Genomic DNA, 19,064 nt, shown 5'->3' with positions numbered 1-19,064 from the left:
AAAAGTTGTGAAAAAGTGATAAATTTGCCCCCGGATTACGGTACCGTAAAACGGGGTATCATTGATCAGCGGGGTGAACATTGAATGACATATCTCTTAACAAGTCCGTATCATCATTTATTGATGGAACATTTTCGAAGTATGAATGGCGTTTCTCCTTCTTATATTAATGAGCTTAGAATAAATCAGACTTTTGCGAAAATTGTGTTTACTTCATGCGCGAATTTGTCATCTTTCAAAAAAATGACTTCAATGGTTAAGGATGACTCTACCGAAGATTCATGTTTCACATTAGTTCCACTAGCGATATGAGCAAACAAAATGTTGTTCTCATTCAAAATTACATAAAACATAAAATTACGAAAACGATTCAGTTGTCAAACTTTCATAGGTATGTTCTATTAGGCAACATTAACGAATTACTGTTGTGAAAGATGAATTTACTTAGGAAATTGTCTACCTTTAGGCATATTCCGCGGTTCGAGATGTTTTTAATTCTAAAATAACTCAAGAAGTAAATGACTTGTATGCGTTTGGCTTTCATATTCGGTCTCAGGGGCCATGATTTAAGTAAATAACGACATTTTAAATATTATTGAATGTTGTTAACATAGGTGATCAATGTTACCCCATATCAGCTAAACCTAAAAATCATTTTTTTAATGTGCCTAAATCTAAATAAAAACAAAATACAGTATATAGTCAAGAGCTATGGGTGGCAGTACTTGTTTGAAAAATACAAAACATGCAACATTTGCATTTTAAAATGAAATTTTTAAGACATATTCATAAAACTGATCAATGTTACCGGATTACGGTATTAGCAGGAGTAATGCCGTTATCATATCGTTCGTAGATTTGTCGTTAAGCTTCCTCATACATTGTGAAGTGTCTTATATATTGGTAATTGAGAACTTTGAAAACCTAATCGAACGTAATCCTAAAACACTCTCCCTACTTCCTTAGCTACTCTGAGTGCTCTATCGAATCAATCATATACCATTGCATTGGTGTGGGTCCCTTCTCATTGCTCGATTTTGGGCAATGAAAAAGCGGACTCGGTCGCCAAGGTGGGCGCTATGGAAGGTGACACTTATGACAGACAAATCACCTTCAACGATTTTTTTACAACTGCTCGTCAGCACGCAAAACAAAAATGGGATTCAGGAGACATGGGCAGGTGGTTAGAAAGTATACAAGAAACCGTGGTTCAAGAGCTTGGACATGAGTCGAGACTATATCACGGTAATGTATCGTCTTATGTCCAATCACTATTCACTAGGCTCGCATTTCTATCAAATAGGGCTCACAGACAGCAATCGCTGCAGATTTGGTACAGGCTAACAACAGTTGGTCATCATGTTCATCATTCGTTGCTATCAGCTTCATCCATATTAACAGAATGCTACGGAATGGTTTTACATCAGTAAATTATACCTTTAAATACCTCCTTTTTTAATGTAGTCCTTAACCTCGGCCAAACCTCGGGTACTTCGGTTCCCCAAACTAACATAGATTGCTAAGTGAAAATGATATCATTGTAAACAAATACATCAAAGAAGCCGGCTCCGTAATGCCTAATGACGCATGAGCCTTAAATAAAGAGTTACGTAATCTTTGAATGAACCCTAATTTGAAGCTGCAAGATGTTTGAACAAATCCCAGCTCTCTAGGTCAACTTTCAGGATATGCCCACTTTTACGGATGTTCCGGATCATCCGGAGGGCGATAGCGGACCTTGACCGCAAATAGAGGTGTTTAAATGTTGAATTAGAGGTGTTTGAAAAACCAATTCCTATAATTATACTGTTCAGAAAAGGAAATTAAGGAAGTAAAATTTAAAATTTTGGTCGAGTTCCCATTAGGTACATGAAACAAAAAACATTGTTTAGATAAGGACGTTAGTTTGTGTATCTATTGTAAGAATGCTTTGAGATGTATGAGTTAGTGTTTAATATTTGGAAACCGTTTTAACCCATGGAAGGGCAAAAGTTCGAATCAGTGGGGCAAAAGCTCGAGCCGTTTTTTATCCCACGTACATATTTTTGAATTCCTAAAATCTACATATTTTCTTTATATTTATCAATATATACTTGATAGTGCAACGAAGATATGAAAAATCACATATTATCCTTCTAATACCCAAATTTTCATTTTCGATCTAAATATCATTTTTAGTTATCTAAAATCGTTCTTAACACGTTTTGGGCAATGATTTATTTTTATTCGCAAATCTATGGATTTCGGTTTTTGATTTTTATAATTTTTATTTTTGAACATCCCTACCCTTTTTCATTTTTTCTTAAAACCTCTTCTAGTTACTGATTTTTGGCAATAATAAAAATTCAAATTTTTACGCTACTTTTACATATATTAAATTTTTAATATTTTTCTGGAAATATTTTTATTTTCCGTGTATTTAACGGAAAAACAGGTTTAAAACTATTTGAATACCACCAAGCTCTTCTTTTGTGATAGGTTGATCATAGAAACATATAAAAGGTACGATTTTTTATATCACACGTTAAATGAACCCCGGGTATTTGTAGGTTTTATAAGAACACAATTTTTCAAACAATTAAAAAAAATACAAAAAAAGTTTCGAAAGTCATAAAAAACTTTTCGTATTTGCGTTTTATGAGTCAAGGTTTAAGCCAAACATAAAATCATTTTGATTTCCGAGCTACGAAAAAATACACACAATTCCAAAGTGTACCCCGTCTAAAGGCGGGGTTGTGTATTAGAGGGTTATCATAGTTTTGCGTAAAACTGTAAATTTTTGGTATAACTAAAACCCTGTTTCAGGCAAATTTCTGGTCAAAATTTAGTGTCTTTTTCATGCATACATCACTTATTTGCTGGTAGACGGTATACTTGTTACAATAGTATCGATATTTTGTGTTTCAATCAGAAAAATTCCACATTAGTTTCGAACTCTTGCCCAACAGTGGGGCAAAAGTTCGTTTAATACAATCAATTATATAACCGCTTTAACTAAAAAACGATTCATATTTTGACACACGTTTGTTCCACAAAACTGTAGCCAGTATGTTAAAGGTCCACTGTGTGGTCTCAAGTTCTGTTCAACTGTTATAGTTTTTAAAGGAATATTGATTGTTCATCTAAGGTCCAACTTTTGCCCCATCTTATTCCATTTAAGGTATCCTAGGAAACATTCTGTAGGAATCACGGGAAAAGCTCTGAAGACATTTTAGAAGAAATTTCTCGAAATATTCATAGTAATTTTCTTTATAAGTGCTGTAGACTCCTGGAACATACCTGTATGGAAATTATCGGATACCTTCTTGGACGATGCTTAAAATTGCTAGAGAAATCTCTTGTGGGGTTTCTGGCGAAAACATTTGTGGTGTTTTTTTAAAAGTACTATTTTGAATACTTGTAGATATCTATGAAGTAATTCCCGGAACTAATAAGTTTTTTTAGGATGAATCAATGAAGAAATTTCTGTTGAAACCTCGAGAAAAACTACAAGAATATCCGTGGCAGGATTCTCGAACAAATTCGTATAGGAATTCCTGATGAAACTTCTTGATATATTATAGAGAATTTCATTGACAAATTACTGTAAGAATCCGTACAGGAAATCCTTAAGCAATGATTATGTGTTTCCGGCATGTTTTATAGTTATTGACAATTTTTTGAGCTGAATTTTTTATCGCCGTTAAGATGAAAATCGGAGCCGGCATAACGGAGGCAACAGCGTGGCGAGACGGCGCACAGGTCTATTCTCGTCTTACAAGCTAGCTATTGCTTGTACGACATCGTATCCCATCGACCAATCCCGCTCCGTGTGGTAAAGTGAAGCAACATTCATAGTTCGAAATATGATTTGATGGTCACTGACCAAGTGGCTGGTCAGTTCGTCCCAAAGCGCCACAAGACGGTGGCATTTCTTATGGAACTCCAGTTGGAGGTCATTCCGGCTCTTCCGAGAGAGCGATTCTCCCACGTTTCCACTCGGATACGCATCATTCACTCTTTTGTGTTTCCTAGCTGTTGAGCGCTCATCGAAGTGAGTTGCTTGCTGCTCGGTCGACCTGTCGTTCGTTCCGATTCCGTGGAGCTAGTCGGGCGAACCTTACGGCGGAGTTGGCCCACCACCGGGAGAATCGGATCGAAGAAAATGCTCGACGCAGTTGACTATGAAATTTGTCTGGCCATTTGTTTGTTAAACAGTCCAAATGCAACTTAATGGATACTTTAAAAGGGTGGTCTTGATTTTAAATAACACTTCTAGGGTGGTTTACCACAAGCTTAAAATATATTCCTGAATAATAGCAGGACAATAATAAAATTGTCCAAATATTGCTCTAAATAATCTTATAAAATCAAGTCCTGATGAAAAGGCCACCCGCCAACAACATACCAAAGTGTTTTGTCAATATCTCTGGGATAACACTGCGGAACACGTTTTTGTCTCAAGCACCAAAATACCTCTATTTACTTGATTAAGGGTTGCTGAAAACATTGCCGTTTCCAGAAATATCATAGCACGTCTAGATTTTGAGATATGGGATGTTGAAAATACTAAATTTGACTATTTCAGCCAACTTGCATGCAAGTTTGCCAGCTTATAAGGTAATTTATTTGCTTAATTTGCCTTAGAACTCATACTTCATGTGTATAACAATACTTATCAACAAAGTTCATAATATTTTTAAATCTCAAAAATCATTTTTTGATGATTTATAAAAGTATTGTATTTTGCCATATAAAAGAAACGAAGAGTTTTGTATGGAGACTGTTTGTATGTTGAAAAAATCGATTTAATCGAAATTTAACCGTGCGATTTCAATCAAATTATATCTTAAATGAAAGTTAAAGGCCTGTTTTGCATGCTTGTTGGATTAGATCTCGAAAAATTAGGATAAATCATACCTTAAATTTCATGTAAACATCAATGAAACCAGTGTTTTAAACAAATTTGGCGACCTGTAGCTAAAAATCCTGACGTGCTGGAACATTTCTGAGAACGGCATTAGATTCAGCAACCCCAAATCTACTAGAGACACGTAATTTGATCCTTGAGACACGCAAGTATATTATTTTTGTTGCGCTGTGTAACTTTTTACTTCTCAAGTATTTTGACGATTTTGTTGTTTAAAGTTGTCTAAAATTGTGTTATTCTTAAAAAAAAAATACACTGAATGTTTAATAGAAAGTTTCAATTAGAAGTGTTACAAAAAATATATGGACATAACAGTTTTGTATGTTGTATTTTTGTACTTTTGCCCTGGACTGCTCAAAGAAGATCCAATGTACAAACTTTGAATAAATTTATCATTAATTTTACACAAAGATAGCTTCAATTTTCTATTGTCACGATAACTGCTTTTGTATTCAGAGTAAATCAGTTTAAGCTTATTATAAGCAAGCTCTTATAAGAAGGTGAATTCAATTTACTACCCCAGTGCTACGGAAAATTATTTAGCCTAACACGTAATATTTTCATGTATAAGTAATGAATGGAAAGGTTTAAATGATACAAATAAAGAAATTAAAAAAAATAAATTCAAAGCTGAGCCAACTTAAAATTGATTGATATTATCTGTGATTTTTGTTACACTACATAGTGATGAAATAACAAAATTACCCCAAAATGTTCCATATTTTGTTTCGTTCACAATAATCAAGAGCTAAATCATTCGCCAAACGAGAACATTCTCTCGTCATTCAGTTTCATTCGAAGACAGACAACAGACCCATAATAATAATGAAAAAATAATTCCGATAATCCGAACAGCAGATGCATCGTCAAAAAGTTTCTCACGCTGCAAAATGATTCGAATCCTCTTGCTCAGTCAGACACCTTCAGCTTGTTGCCTTTCCCTGTTTTTTTTCTGTTATACCTGTTCATTGCATCAGGAGCAGCAGCAGCAGTTTTGTTCTCATCCGTCGATTGCAATCTGCCGCCAACGCCGGCTGTTGGGATACGGAAAAAGGTGTTTTCCAGGTTGGATTTTTTGTGTCAGATCCTCATGAGACTCGTCAAAACGCTGCGATCGTTTTTATCGGAACCAGACGGATGGTCAGAACGGTGAATAGCTGAGGACTAAACAAAGAAGAAGTAGTAGTACTGGGAATTATAAAGTACACAAAGGTAGTTTTCATTCAAAATTGTCAAGTTTCGAAACTTATTTGTCTGCTTCTAGCTATTCGATTAATCTGAAATCCAAACAAATATGTGAAGTCATGATTTAATATTATGCCAAATGGAAGACTTTCTGTAAGAGCTGGTGTTCCTAAAGGCAACATTTTGGGAACAATATTATACAATATTTTCACATCTGACTTACCTGAGTTACCTCACGGATGCCAAAAATCTTAATTTGCTGATGATACAGGCCTTTTCGCCTTAGGACGAAGCATGCGTGTCATCTGTAGTAGATTGCGAAAATGTTTGGATACTTTTTCTTCATCTTGCAAAAATGGTAGATTTCTCCTAATGCTTCCAAAACTTAACTAATAATAATTCTTTATTTGAAACCTTCAAGTAGACATAGGGCCCAGATAGCCGTAGCGGTAAACGCGCAGCTATTCCAAGATCAAGCTGAGGGTCGTGGGTTTGAATCCCACCGGTCGAGGATCTTTTCGGGTTGGAAATTTTCTCGACTTCCCAGGGCATAGAGTATCTTCGTACCTGCCACACGATATACGCATGCAAAAATGGTCATTGGCATAGTAAGCTCTCAGTTAATAACTGTGGAAGTGCTCATAAGAACACTAAGCTGAGAAGCAGGCTCTGTCCCAGTGGGGACGTAACGCCAGAAAGAAGAAGAAGAAGAAGTTGACATGTTGTCATGTTGAGAGAGGTTGCCATATTACTGCAATTCAGTTCAGACTACCAGTGCGGTTCCCAAGATTAATATCTTATTACAGCATCCAATTATACGGCTTACCGGACTGTCCTTGGATTCGAATTCAATTCCCTCCTTCCTGCTCGCATAAATGTTTCGAAATCAGCACTCGAATGCATAAATTTCATTCAGCACCGCCGCCATACGTTGAACTCCCGCCTCCATCAAGGACAACTTGCTGGTGAAATGATTTATTTCGAATTGTTTCTCTGGAAGTAGGTACACCTCTACCGAGCTAGTTCGGGGAGCATAGCAAATTACACGTGTCCTCGGATTTGATCGGCGATTTAAAGTCCGCAACCTGTGTGTAAAACCACTCGGAACAAAACTACATAGCCTGTGTGTATTTGTGTGTAATGTAAGTGTTATGCCGAGAGTTACCATGACCGCTCGCTTCATGGTCTGACATTTCAACCCACCCTTTTCGCTTGGACCGCATTTTCCCAGCTGCTGGATTCCCATATTGGTACCGTAAATCGGGGTTACTTTGATAGCTTTGTGGAAAAAAATCTCATTGTTCTATTTCTCTATCTTTATTGACGAGCACTGGGCTAGTTCATCTCGGGACCAACTTCCCTTCCGGAGGAACTACAATTTGGTACAGGTACAGGCTCGGTTACAGTAGCGACGTAATGCCAGGATTAAGAAGAATAAGAGTATGAGTAATCTGTTTCAGTGGTAGTCGTGAAATTCGACATGTTGAGTGGTGAAAAACTCATTCTACTACTTGAAATCAAGATGGCGTCAAAATCCAAGATGGCCGTCACATTTTTTCACTTATATTAATGCTCTTATTCTTCAATCCACTCGAAGAAAACACCAACAAATGAAAACTTGTTTCTATGTTGTACAAAAAAAATGATGTTTTCATTGATTGCACTTGCCGAATACGTCAAAATCGTACAACATAATTTAGAAAATCGTGCATTTCATAGGGTATATACCATTGTTCACCTAGTTTTCGAAGCTCCTACACAGTTTTTTCTCAGCTTTCTGAATTATCAACGAGCGGTGCGTTAAAGGTGAAAAACGGGTTTTTTCAAGATGGCGGCCAATTTCAAAATGGCCGACAACATTTTTAAGTCTCAAATAAAAGCTATATCGTTCCTATATACGATACCACTATGTTTGTTATGTGTTCCAAGGGAAATATGAGACATATCACGCTAAGAAATGTTTAAGATTTATCAAAAAATGGACTTTTTCGCAAACTGTTTAGCTAGCTGGCGTACAAGGGGTCCACCAATTTTAGAAAACCGAAAGGACCATCCTTAAGTTTTACCATATACTAGCGTTTAGTGACATAAAATTGGAATTCTAACCATGGCCTGGTAATTATTTAGTATTTTGTTGGCCCCGCATTATCAAAGCCACTCCGTTTCTCGGTACTGGCTGGTGGCTTTTGTTTCTCTTCCAGGACCAATTCGCATCTGCAACACCAACAACGGTTGCAAAAAACCATCGATCAGTGCTGGATTTATCGATGTTGAAAATTGAAAAAAATATATTGCCTTCCCAATAATGACAGTGCGCATAATTGAAAACGATCAACCCAGTGCGAAACATCCCTGGCTGGGCTGTGGTTTGAAGGCTTTGCACGACCAATCACGACAATGCAGAAAAGTTTTCTGGGAGGCGGTACTGTCAATGTCACGACGAAGCCCAAGACGATGGCCACGAGAATTCGAAAGGGCATTCCAAAATGTGACGTCCGCCCCAAAGTGGACCAACCAACGTCGGTTGAAAAGTTTGCAGTTGAACCCAAACAAGCTCGGGGTGTTCCCGGATTGTCCTGGGGTCGATCATGTGATGGCATGGGCGTAGCCCGTAGAGGCCCCCTGACCAACTGAAAGTAAAATTGGAAAGGGTTTATGATGGTTTACGTTTTGTTTGGATTTTCCAGCATTCGTATTCATTCTGGCATTAATTTCCAAAAAGTAAGTAAATAAGCCAGTAAGTTGCAATATAGTAATAGCTGTATGTATGTTATTAGTTGTTCGAGAATAAACAGCTCATCTTCTTTACCATTAAAAGAATGACCATTCCAGTTCAGAATATTTAAAAAATCATTTGTATCCATTGTACCAGGGGTTTTGAGCGTTTTATGGCTCGCGAAGCACTTTTTGAAATAAAATTATTCCGCGAAGCATCTGTACTTCGTCACCACTTTGCTTGAAATTTGGGTTTTTACAAACTTAAATCAGCCCTATACTTTCTACGAAAATCTTAATGTTTATCAATCTTTCAATAATTTTAATTTTATTTTAAGTTTTTAATTCTAATCTGGTTTTGTTGGATTAAGCTAGCTGTTATATTACAGACCTGAAATATGGCAATAAGGCATCTTAATGAAAGTACATTTGGTTCTTCGTCAAATATTCAAAAAATGGCTTGACAAATGAAGAATTGCTTTAGTTATAACATTTTCCAAATTTTTATTTTAGTTTCTGAAGCGAAATATTTATTTTTTAAGCCTATTTTAATGTGTTTGCATGCAATAACAACATTTTCAACACTCATGAAAATATTCATATTTTTGATTAAATTTGTGACACATTCCTGTCAGAACTATTTTTGTAGTTTCCGATAACAAAAGAAGCTTTATATTGGAATTCTAAATATCGATGAGATTTTATCATTTGTTCTACAATTAAAAATGGATGAAAATTTAAAGAGTTCGTCGCTTTTCCTTTATTGCCCAGTTATAGTAGAACATGAATTCGGTCTCGAATGTCTTAGCGATAATCACATGTGTGGAGTATGGGAATGGTGAAATACATTTTAGTTGATTTTTAATATATGAACTCAGTTGTTATTACCATTGCAGTTACATTGGCCCTTTTTAAATGTTTTTCTCGAACAAATATTGAAGGTTCGGAGAACGTGCACCTTACGTTCTCATAATTTTGTAGACATTTTCAAACTAGTCGATAAATGAATTGAGAGAAGAGAGCAGATTCTCAGTCATTCGTTTTATTCTCAGAATCATTATAATACAATTGAGTATTTCTCTCACAAGATTTTGTGGCGAGAATAGGTTCGGCTTCAGGTTGAAAGTCTAAGCTGAGGCAGTTTGAAGAGTATAGCAATCGACAACGGACGCAAAATGAAGCGCGGTTTCGACGAGTCAACAGGAGATGGTTTGGCGGGAGCTTACGTGGTTTCGGGCCGATCACCAACCGGGATAGTTCGGAAGAAAGGGAAAATTTATTGTTCCCTATCCGGACACGACAACATGTACAAATTGGGGCCATTTTTTGTAACTCGAAAGTAAGAATTTCCAGATAATGTTTAAACCGCCTCGAGGTATATTCCAACGTCCTATTTGCTCTAAGTAACTCATTCGATTTTGTTCAAAATATCTTTTTTCTCTAACTCAAAAACGTTTGATTTATGTAGAATTTAAAAACTAAACGTGGTCATCCAGTCGATATCTTTAAACAAAGATTATTTTATACAATTTCACAAGTGTTTGTCATGTATGTTCGAACTAAAAAACACTTTTGTAGGTATATTTTTTTATAAATTCTGTTATTTTATGAACGAAATCTAATCCATGTTCGCTATCCACATTTCTTATCAAGTTCCAACTGGAATGATGCCAAAAAAATGATGTTTTAAAAAATATGAAATATTTATCTTTGAAACAGAATGCAGAAATATTCAAATTTTCTTCACAAACACTATCAAAGATACCCCGTTTTACGGTACCCCAGATTTCTTTCGACTTCTAAAGTTTAACACCCTGATCAGTGGCGTAGCCAGAGTTTTGGGGGCCCCTCAAATAGAGGTTTGCAAAATATGCCTTTTATTATCGAGCTCACACCTACCTACAAAAACATTTTCAAAAACTTTTAACATTTTTAAGAAAATTTCGTGATTGAAAGGTCAGGTTTTCCGCCAGGAAGTGGTTTTTCAATCAATATATACGAAGCAATTGCTTCAGAAGTTTCTATTTGAAAGAATCGTTAAAGGAATTCTTGGATAAATTTCTGTATAATGTACATTATTTAGTAGTTTGCTTATGGTTATATCTTGTTCAACGCTTTTAATACTCGTCACTATATCACTCTATTTATAATAGAAATAATTATAGTATTACGCAAATCACTGAAATTTTATTGTGGTTTTTTATGCAGATCTAATAGGCAATCAAGATGAAATGTTTGATTTTATAGTTGCTAGTATTTTATGAGTAATTCCCAGCAAAGCTCGTACAAGTATCCTTAGAGAAAGTTTTGGAAAATACCTTGAAAAAAAAACCGTGCAGGTATTCTTCTGAAGTGAAAAATGTTTCTGGAACTCTGTCAAAATTCTATGATTTTTTGAATTTTTTTTTTGAGAACCTCATTTTAAAAAAAATTTGCGAGAATATTTGAAAGAAATTGTAGAATCGCAAAGAAGTTTCTGGGAAAATCACTGGACGAATCCAAGAAGGAATCCCTGGAAAATGAAGAACGTATCTGAGAGGATTTCCAATTATCTGAGGAATTCAAACTTCTAAGACAAAAACCAGAAAAAAAACTAAGATAAATCTCGAAAAGTATATTTGAAATAAGTAAAACAATTCATGTAAGAATCCCTTAAGTTATTGGAAAAGGAATACCTTCAGTAGTTTAAAAATTGTAATTGTAATTGCTCAATCCACACCCTGGCAGACAATTATCCGCCCATCTAGACACGGGCTGGGTGAGGACCTACCAAGCCTCCCCCGTTAACATGTCCTATACCGTTTAGCACACCGGGATCTTCCACAAGCAGGCGCCGGAATTAAAGCGGTCCCACAAGCTTCAGATACATTAAATAGATATAGTCCCCCTGGCACTAAACCGAATGGCGCCCTCCGCTTCACCACTAGTACTGCTTCCCCACACGCCAAGCACAATATCGAAAGTAGCGCGTTGTATAGCAAATACAGTACACCACCTCCGACACTATGCCAAATGTACAGGAAAAACAGCACCAGTAAGAAAGCGGAAGGCGCACCACTCGGTTCAGTGCCAGAAGGACTATAAGTATAACGAAGAAGAAATGAAAAGATAGTAGAGTTGGTTCGGTTATTTGATTGCTGAAACGAAAAAAAACAGAAACAAAGTGTTAACATTAAAACGGGGTTTTATAATTGATAAATGTATCGATAGTTTCTCATCTGTTACGTTTCCTTATCGTAGCGCTGTCGATTTTTTCCATCTCCAGGGTGTTCGTCTCCGCTCGAGCAATGAGGACCATGATGAAATGAGAATATAAAAATGTGAGCATTAGTGTTGATCTAGTAATAGATTAATTTAAACTGCTTTTCATGTGCTAAGTAACTTGTAAACTCCTACTCAATTATGTTTTGTTGGCCTACACGTTTTATTTAGACACAATTTTATTTAGAAAACTATTTGGATCCGAGATTTTAGGTGCAGATTGAGCATGTTTGATAAAACAAGCATCCTGTTTTCAGTTAAAGAATGTTCAAGAAGTTAATGATTCTGTTATTTATACTGGCTACATACAAGAATTCACTATTGATGTAATATATGGATATTGAAAGTTCCAACGCGCGATTATAATACTTCAGTTTTCGTGCTGTTGTATTGGTGTAAGTAGTGGGAAACCAATCAGTTTGGTGATTCTAACGGTAACAAATAGCAAGACGAAAGGAAAGTTGATAATCTATCATCATTATGATTTCAGTCCTAATTCCATGATCCGTTTAATAAATTCCGCGTATGATTCGGCAATTTTAACAATTTATACATGTGTATTCGAAGAAAACAGACTACGAGCATTTATTACCTGTTGCAAGGTTCCTAAGTGATCAGATATTTATCATTTTCTACAGCCTAATTTAATAATACCTACATTGGGTTGTAACAAAAATTTGATCTTGGGATGTTGATTTGCCTCCTAATCATAGTTTCGACAATAGTCACATGCTTACTATCCCTTGTGGCAGTGTTGTTGATTCTATTGTCTATCGCTCATCAGTTTCGCGCCACCCGGCAGGGACTTGGTCCTATGTACCCAATACTCTGCTGTGTCTTAACTTCACGCAATACATTCTGTAGATGTGTGATACAGTTTGCGGAATATTATGATTTATCACTTCGTTCAGATGGAAAATTCTGTTATGGTACCATATTCACATATCAGATAACTCCCACCTGGAACGATGTAATACATCGGAGACATGTAGATTCAGATGTATGTAGACGATCTATGCCTAGTTCGGCTCTGATCGACAGGCAATCAGTGTATTCAGTTTTTCAACTAGCTTGAAGCGATGAACGTTTCAAGACAAGTTCTCCACTATATCTGCTAGCGATCACCGGTCGTCGATAGACATTTCGGTTCTTTTCTGCTAAAGATAGATCCGATTGTATGCCAAAGACTATGGCTCATGCTTTTCAATACAGCTGGAAAAACAAGAACTACACCCAGCACCAAATAGTACGTAACTATGAGGCGGACCGGAAGGTTTGATGAGCAATCCCCACCAGGAATACCTTCAGTAGTTTAAAAATCCCATAATAAGTTGACGTTTATATAGGAACGCCTGATAGATTATTACTAGCAATATTATAGTGCAATTTTTTCAAAAACTACTAGCAATATCCCTGCTAGCATTGCATAGAATTTTCTGTGAAGTGTGTACATGAAAGCGATGGAAAAAATTGCCTAGATTTGTTGCTTATGCTGATTCCCAATAAATACAGTTAGAATTTCTGCAAAAAATCCTGAAAGAATTCCAAAATTTATTCTTGATAATATTATTTGTTTTTTTTTTTAAATGAAACCTTAAAGGAATCGCTGAATAGTTTAATAACAAATATTGGTAAAATGTATGGCATAATTTTATATAAATTACCAGAAATTTCCATAATTTTATATAAATTATAAAAAAAAAATCGACTCGAATTTCAAGCAGCTTCCAGTATATCAATAATTGAACAAAGCACAACCCTACCATTCTCTCGTCGAGTATATCAAATGCAAGGCACAATTAGGAGGATTCTACGACAGATTTCTGAGATAATCATGAAAATGAGTGATTTTCGACGGAAATGCAAAAACCATATTTTGCTAACAACAAAACATAATATTTTTGGTTAATAACTTTGATGCATTCATTCAATTTCATAAGTTATGTTCAACCTTAATCACTTGAAACTCCTGCAAACGCAAACCGTTTTATTTTGACTGCTAAATCTTTCATAATTATTAATCCTTTTTGGAAACTATCAATATACCGTAAAATTGTCTTGAAATGATTTTTATACTTGAATGCAACAGTATGTAAGTTTGCAGTTTCCGAATCCTATAAGCTCTGCAGAGCACTTGTCTAAATAATCTTTTATTTAGAGGTAATTTCAAGAAGTTTTTAGTTTAGTAGGGGAAATGGGCATTATTTGCGTGCAACACGCAGTGGTTTGGTCGAAAAAGTTCTGAAGAAGAAAAATGTTCCAGTATAGAGCGGAAATCTAACGCTCACTCTATAACTCAATGCGGTTTGTGCCCGACGAGGCCGCAAAGTTTCTCAAAAAGAGCTTAGAAATGACAGAGCTTACAAATATAGGGAGTTACGCGAAGAGGTTTCTTAGAATGATTATTCTCCTTCGTCTTCGAAAATACCCCCTATTTTTGCTGGTCTGCTCGATAGGTAGACAGACATTTTGACAGTTTGATACGTAGATTTGGTTTCACTCTTCGAGCAACTCGTCATTTACGTGACTCTGAGAAATGACAAAATATTATAATTATTTTCCACTTCATAGGATTACCACTAAAAGGATCAATGGCTTTAAAACCGTTTCCAAATAAAAGAACCATTCAAACTTTCCAAACATTTTACCGAACAAGTTTTGGAAATATTATAAAGAAAAACCCCGTATTTACTTCAATACGTTGTTATCAAGATTTTCCTACCAGTTTTACCGATTTTCGGGATTACACAATTTTGTGGCATTCAGTAACAAACAAAATAGACCCCTTAACTTTAACAATGCAGTTTTGCTTCACGGTACAAGCCAAAAGTATATTGGAATATATTACGGCATAAATCGAATAAGTTTTGTAACTAGGACAAAGTCAAAAAGATAATCCCCTAACACCCCACTTATTTTCAAAAAGAGACTTTTTCCACAAGAAATATTAAAAGTCGAAATATAGATAATATTTTCAAAAGTTTTTGCCTGCGTTGTAAAATCATTTAAATATACTTATGTTCTAAGTAACTCACACATTTTATTTAATATTGTTTCATAGTTTTGTAACTAAATGTATTTCGCCTACAAAATTCGAGCAAACATGTTTTGAATCGTTTTCAATATCTAGACTCCACAATACTTTATTTTAACCCTCTTATACCCAAATTTTTATTTTCGATTTAAGTATTATTTTTCGTTATCTAAAATCGTTCTAAACATGTTTTGGGCATTTATTTATTTTTATACGCAAATTTTTAAATTTTGGTTTTTGATTTTTATAATTTTTATTTTTGAACATCCCTAGCTTTTTTCATTTTTTCTTGAAGCCTTCTCTAGTTGTTGATTTTTGGCAGTAACAAAAATTTAAATTGTTGCAGTATTTTTAAAAATTTTAAATTTTTATTTTTTTTCGGAGCGTATTTTATTTTCCGTGTAACTAACGGAAAAACAGGTTTGAAATGATTTTAATACCACCAGGCTCTTTTTTTGTGATAGGTTAATCGTAGAAAAATATAAAAGGTACGATTTTTTATATCACACGTTAAATGAACCCCGGGTATTTGTAGGTTTTATAAGAACACAATTTTTCAAACAATTAAAAAAAATACAAAAAAAGTTTCAAAAGTCATAAAAAACTTTTCTTATATGCGTGTTATGAGTCAAGGTATAAGCCAAAAATAAAATCATTTTGATTTCCGAGCTACAAAAAAAATACACAAAATTCCAAAGTGTACCCCGTCTAAAGGCGGGGTTGGGTATTAGAGGGTTAATAGACATCCCTTATCACACAATGCAGCTCACAATTCTCCGAACAAATCAAGCATTTCAGATGAATGATATATCGACTTTCGACGTTTTTGTGATTTGTCAAACTTGATGGAAAAGTTCAATCCCTTAAAACCCCACAAGCCCTTAACACCCCACTTTACGGTAAATTATTTAAGGTCACCCGAGAATAAATTTGGATGATTTCTTTTTTTGCTGATGATTTAAAAAATAACACCTGAAAGAATTTTGATTTACAGTCACTGTTTGAAATAAAAACATGGATAACAATTTATTCAATTAACTTTTTTGTATTTTATCTGTTTGTACCCTGAAGATTTTTCCAAGCCTTGAGCCTCCCTAGTGGTCTCGAACGTAAAAGAAAATAATATTAGCATCTGCTTTAATAGTAAATAAAATTAAAAGTGTTTGGCTTACTCATTCTACACAATTTATGGTTTTGAAAATAATTCAAACGTAGAAATTTAAGCAAAAATGCATACCTTTACTCTTTAACTCATCTATATACTATTGAGAAAGTCTCTGCATCATTTCTAAAAAGAATGATAATGAGATCCTAAGAAAATGTATACAAGTTAAAATTTCACCAATACTCCAGATTTTTAGAGGCCTACTATTTTGGGTAGATTTTATTGGAAATCAGAACTAATGAAGTACTAAATAGATATGTATGATTCCAAAGCCGTAATTAGACTCAAAATATTTAAAATAGTTATCTGAGCCTGCCTTAGTATCTACATCAGCTATTTAGTTATTAGAAGACTCTGATCTCGCATGCATGCAATCGATTGAACAACAACAAGGAAAACAACTTACAATACAAATTAAATTTGTTCCACCAAATTAGGATGATAGTGTTGCCTAATTACACAGAACACCTAGATATACGAAATGAATGTAATGTGTGGAATGGTTCTAATAAAGAAATTTTTTTTTTTTCCTTTATTAAGGTGAATTTTAGCACATTGACGAATGGCTAGTTCTTCACCTGAATAAAGAAATTAAAAAAAAAAACAATTGTCGATTTCTTACAAACTGTGTCGAACTTTTAATGCTATGAAATATCCGCAGTGCCATTTTGGGGCTCCTAGAAGCTCAGGGCCCGGTGTGGACCGCACCTACCGCATCCCCCTAGCTACGCTACTGACCCTGATAGTTTTAAAATATTCTGTCGAAGCAAATTGTATTTCTTCCACTTATTGGTTGTTTTCTTTACCAAATTAAAAAAATTCTATTCCCACTACAATAAATGGTACCATGCATTTGCCTGGTACGCACCTCAACGATTCGTTTACGAGAAGGGCAATCTCAAATGTTAGACTTATGGTTGCACGCGCAATTTGCGCATTCAAACTTTTTGGTATCTTCCTTCACAGGGCAGACGTCTTTAGCGTGAGAAGAATCTTCGCATATCATGCATTCAGCATCCATGCAGCAATGTTTTGTAACATGACCCCACTTTTGGCACCAACGGCACTGAGCGGGGTTCTGAAAATTTCCTCCATGTTTCTGGAATTGTTCTCATGTCACACAAACATCGAACATAAGTCTTGCTTTTTATAAATCTTTAAATGTTTTTAGATCACTTTTGTTAAGGTGAACTAAGTAATATTCTTGAGAAAGCCCTTTCCGAACAATGCCAGATTGGGTTCTCTTTTTCATAATGATTACTTGGACTGGGGAAAATCCAAGTAAATCATTCATTCCATTTTTGCAATTCGATTGCATATCGGCTTACTTTTTATGAAGGAAATGACCTACATAATAGCCTACTTTTCCTGTAGATACAAACAGTGCTGAAAAGTGTTACTTTTCAGCACTAATAACAGTATCGAAAAGTAGCACTTTTCAGTACTGTTTTGGAAGTTACCGAATTTGCGTCGGATGACCTCCATACGTCATTTATTGAAATTCTGTTATTTTCTCATACCAGTTTCTGATTGTAGGATCCGAATCCGATTTAATTCGGTTCGTCAAATGGATGTAGAATCAGAACTTAAGTTGATTTTTCTTCCATTTGACGAATCGAATTAAATCGTATTCGGATCCTAGAAGCAGAAGCTGGTTGACCGTGGGAATTCTGAGTTTTGCGGAAGTAGAGCATTTATGGGTTCACTATATAAAAGGACGGGAGCGTTATGGGGCGGTCTTGTAATCTTGGCAATTAAGCATATACAGCATGGTTGAAAATTCTACCTGGTCTCTCTTTGAAAGTAGAATCAGCAATGAAAGTGTGAAAATTTGTGACAGTCATTCCACAGCCTACCAGATTGAGAAATACTGAGTTGCTACAACGCATGGATGACCATGTGGATTTACTTGAAATATTGTCAAAATTCCAACTTTACCGACATTTTTCGTTACTGCAAAAAATATTGTATGCAACTCGTTGCAAAACTAGATTTTTTCAGCACTCGTCGTATTTATCCAACTCGGCGAGCCTCTTTGGATAAATGTACGACTCGTGCTGAAAAAAACATCATTTTGCAACTTGTTGCATAAATAACTATTTTGATCTCTTCAGGTGTCTTATAGTCACTTGAGAGACCTTCCAAGACGACTTTGAACAAACGTTTAGTTTTGTCGTCATAAGTAAAAAAAATGTGCTTCTTCTCTTCAAGATGTTTGAGAAGAAGTCCGCGATCTTTAAGAGTTTCCGGCAAAACAAAACAGTCTCCTTTCTTTGCGATTTGGAAGAAAATCTTTATTCCCCAATGGAGTTCAAGATCTCCTGCCTAAATCCCCCAAAATCGGGCTAGAGGCTGCTTCGATTTGGTGTACGGAAAATTTGTCTAGAGCATCAAACTGATTGCTCATTTCGATACAATTATCCATTTCACCCTTGGAAGAAAGTTCGCATTCCGGAGAAACGTCCTTTCTTCCATTCTTGCCACGTTTAGTGACAGTTTTAAATCCCACTTTTTTGGAAGGAAGTTGTGAATTCAAAGATTCACGCTTTTGTTCGTAGTTGCAACCATGTTTAGTGAATAAACGAAATAAGACGTGATAATCGAGAGGTTTTTTCCCAAGACGGTGTCCAAGAAGGATAACCACCGCTAGCTTTCGCCAACGGGTCCAACGGAAAATCGAAGGCATGGGTCCAAACAAGGATCGTAAAGGGATCAATAATAGAAAAAATAGTACTGAAAAGAACCGTTTTTAATTTTAGCACTGAAAAGCAACAAATGTTTAAAGACTCCGCAAT

General features: G+C 35.5%; 1 protein-coding gene across 1 annotated transcript in view; it reads left to right on the top strand.

The window, feature by feature from the left end:
- LOC5574311 (protein gustavus) overlaps positions 1-19,064 on the top strand; it is a 756,279-nt gene that overhangs the window by 436,736 nt on the left and 300,479 nt on the right. The window lies entirely within an intron of this gene.

The sequence above is a fragment of the Aedes aegypti genome, chromosome 2 (genome assembly GCF_002204515.2).
Source record: "Aedes aegypti strain LVP_AGWG chromosome 2, AaegL5.0 Primary Assembly, whole genome shotgun sequence".
NCBI lineage: Eukaryota > Metazoa > Arthropoda > Insecta > Diptera > Culicidae > Aedes > Aedes aegypti.
Note: the sequence above shows the minus strand (reverse complement) of the source record. Positions and strands in the feature narration are given on the sequence as shown.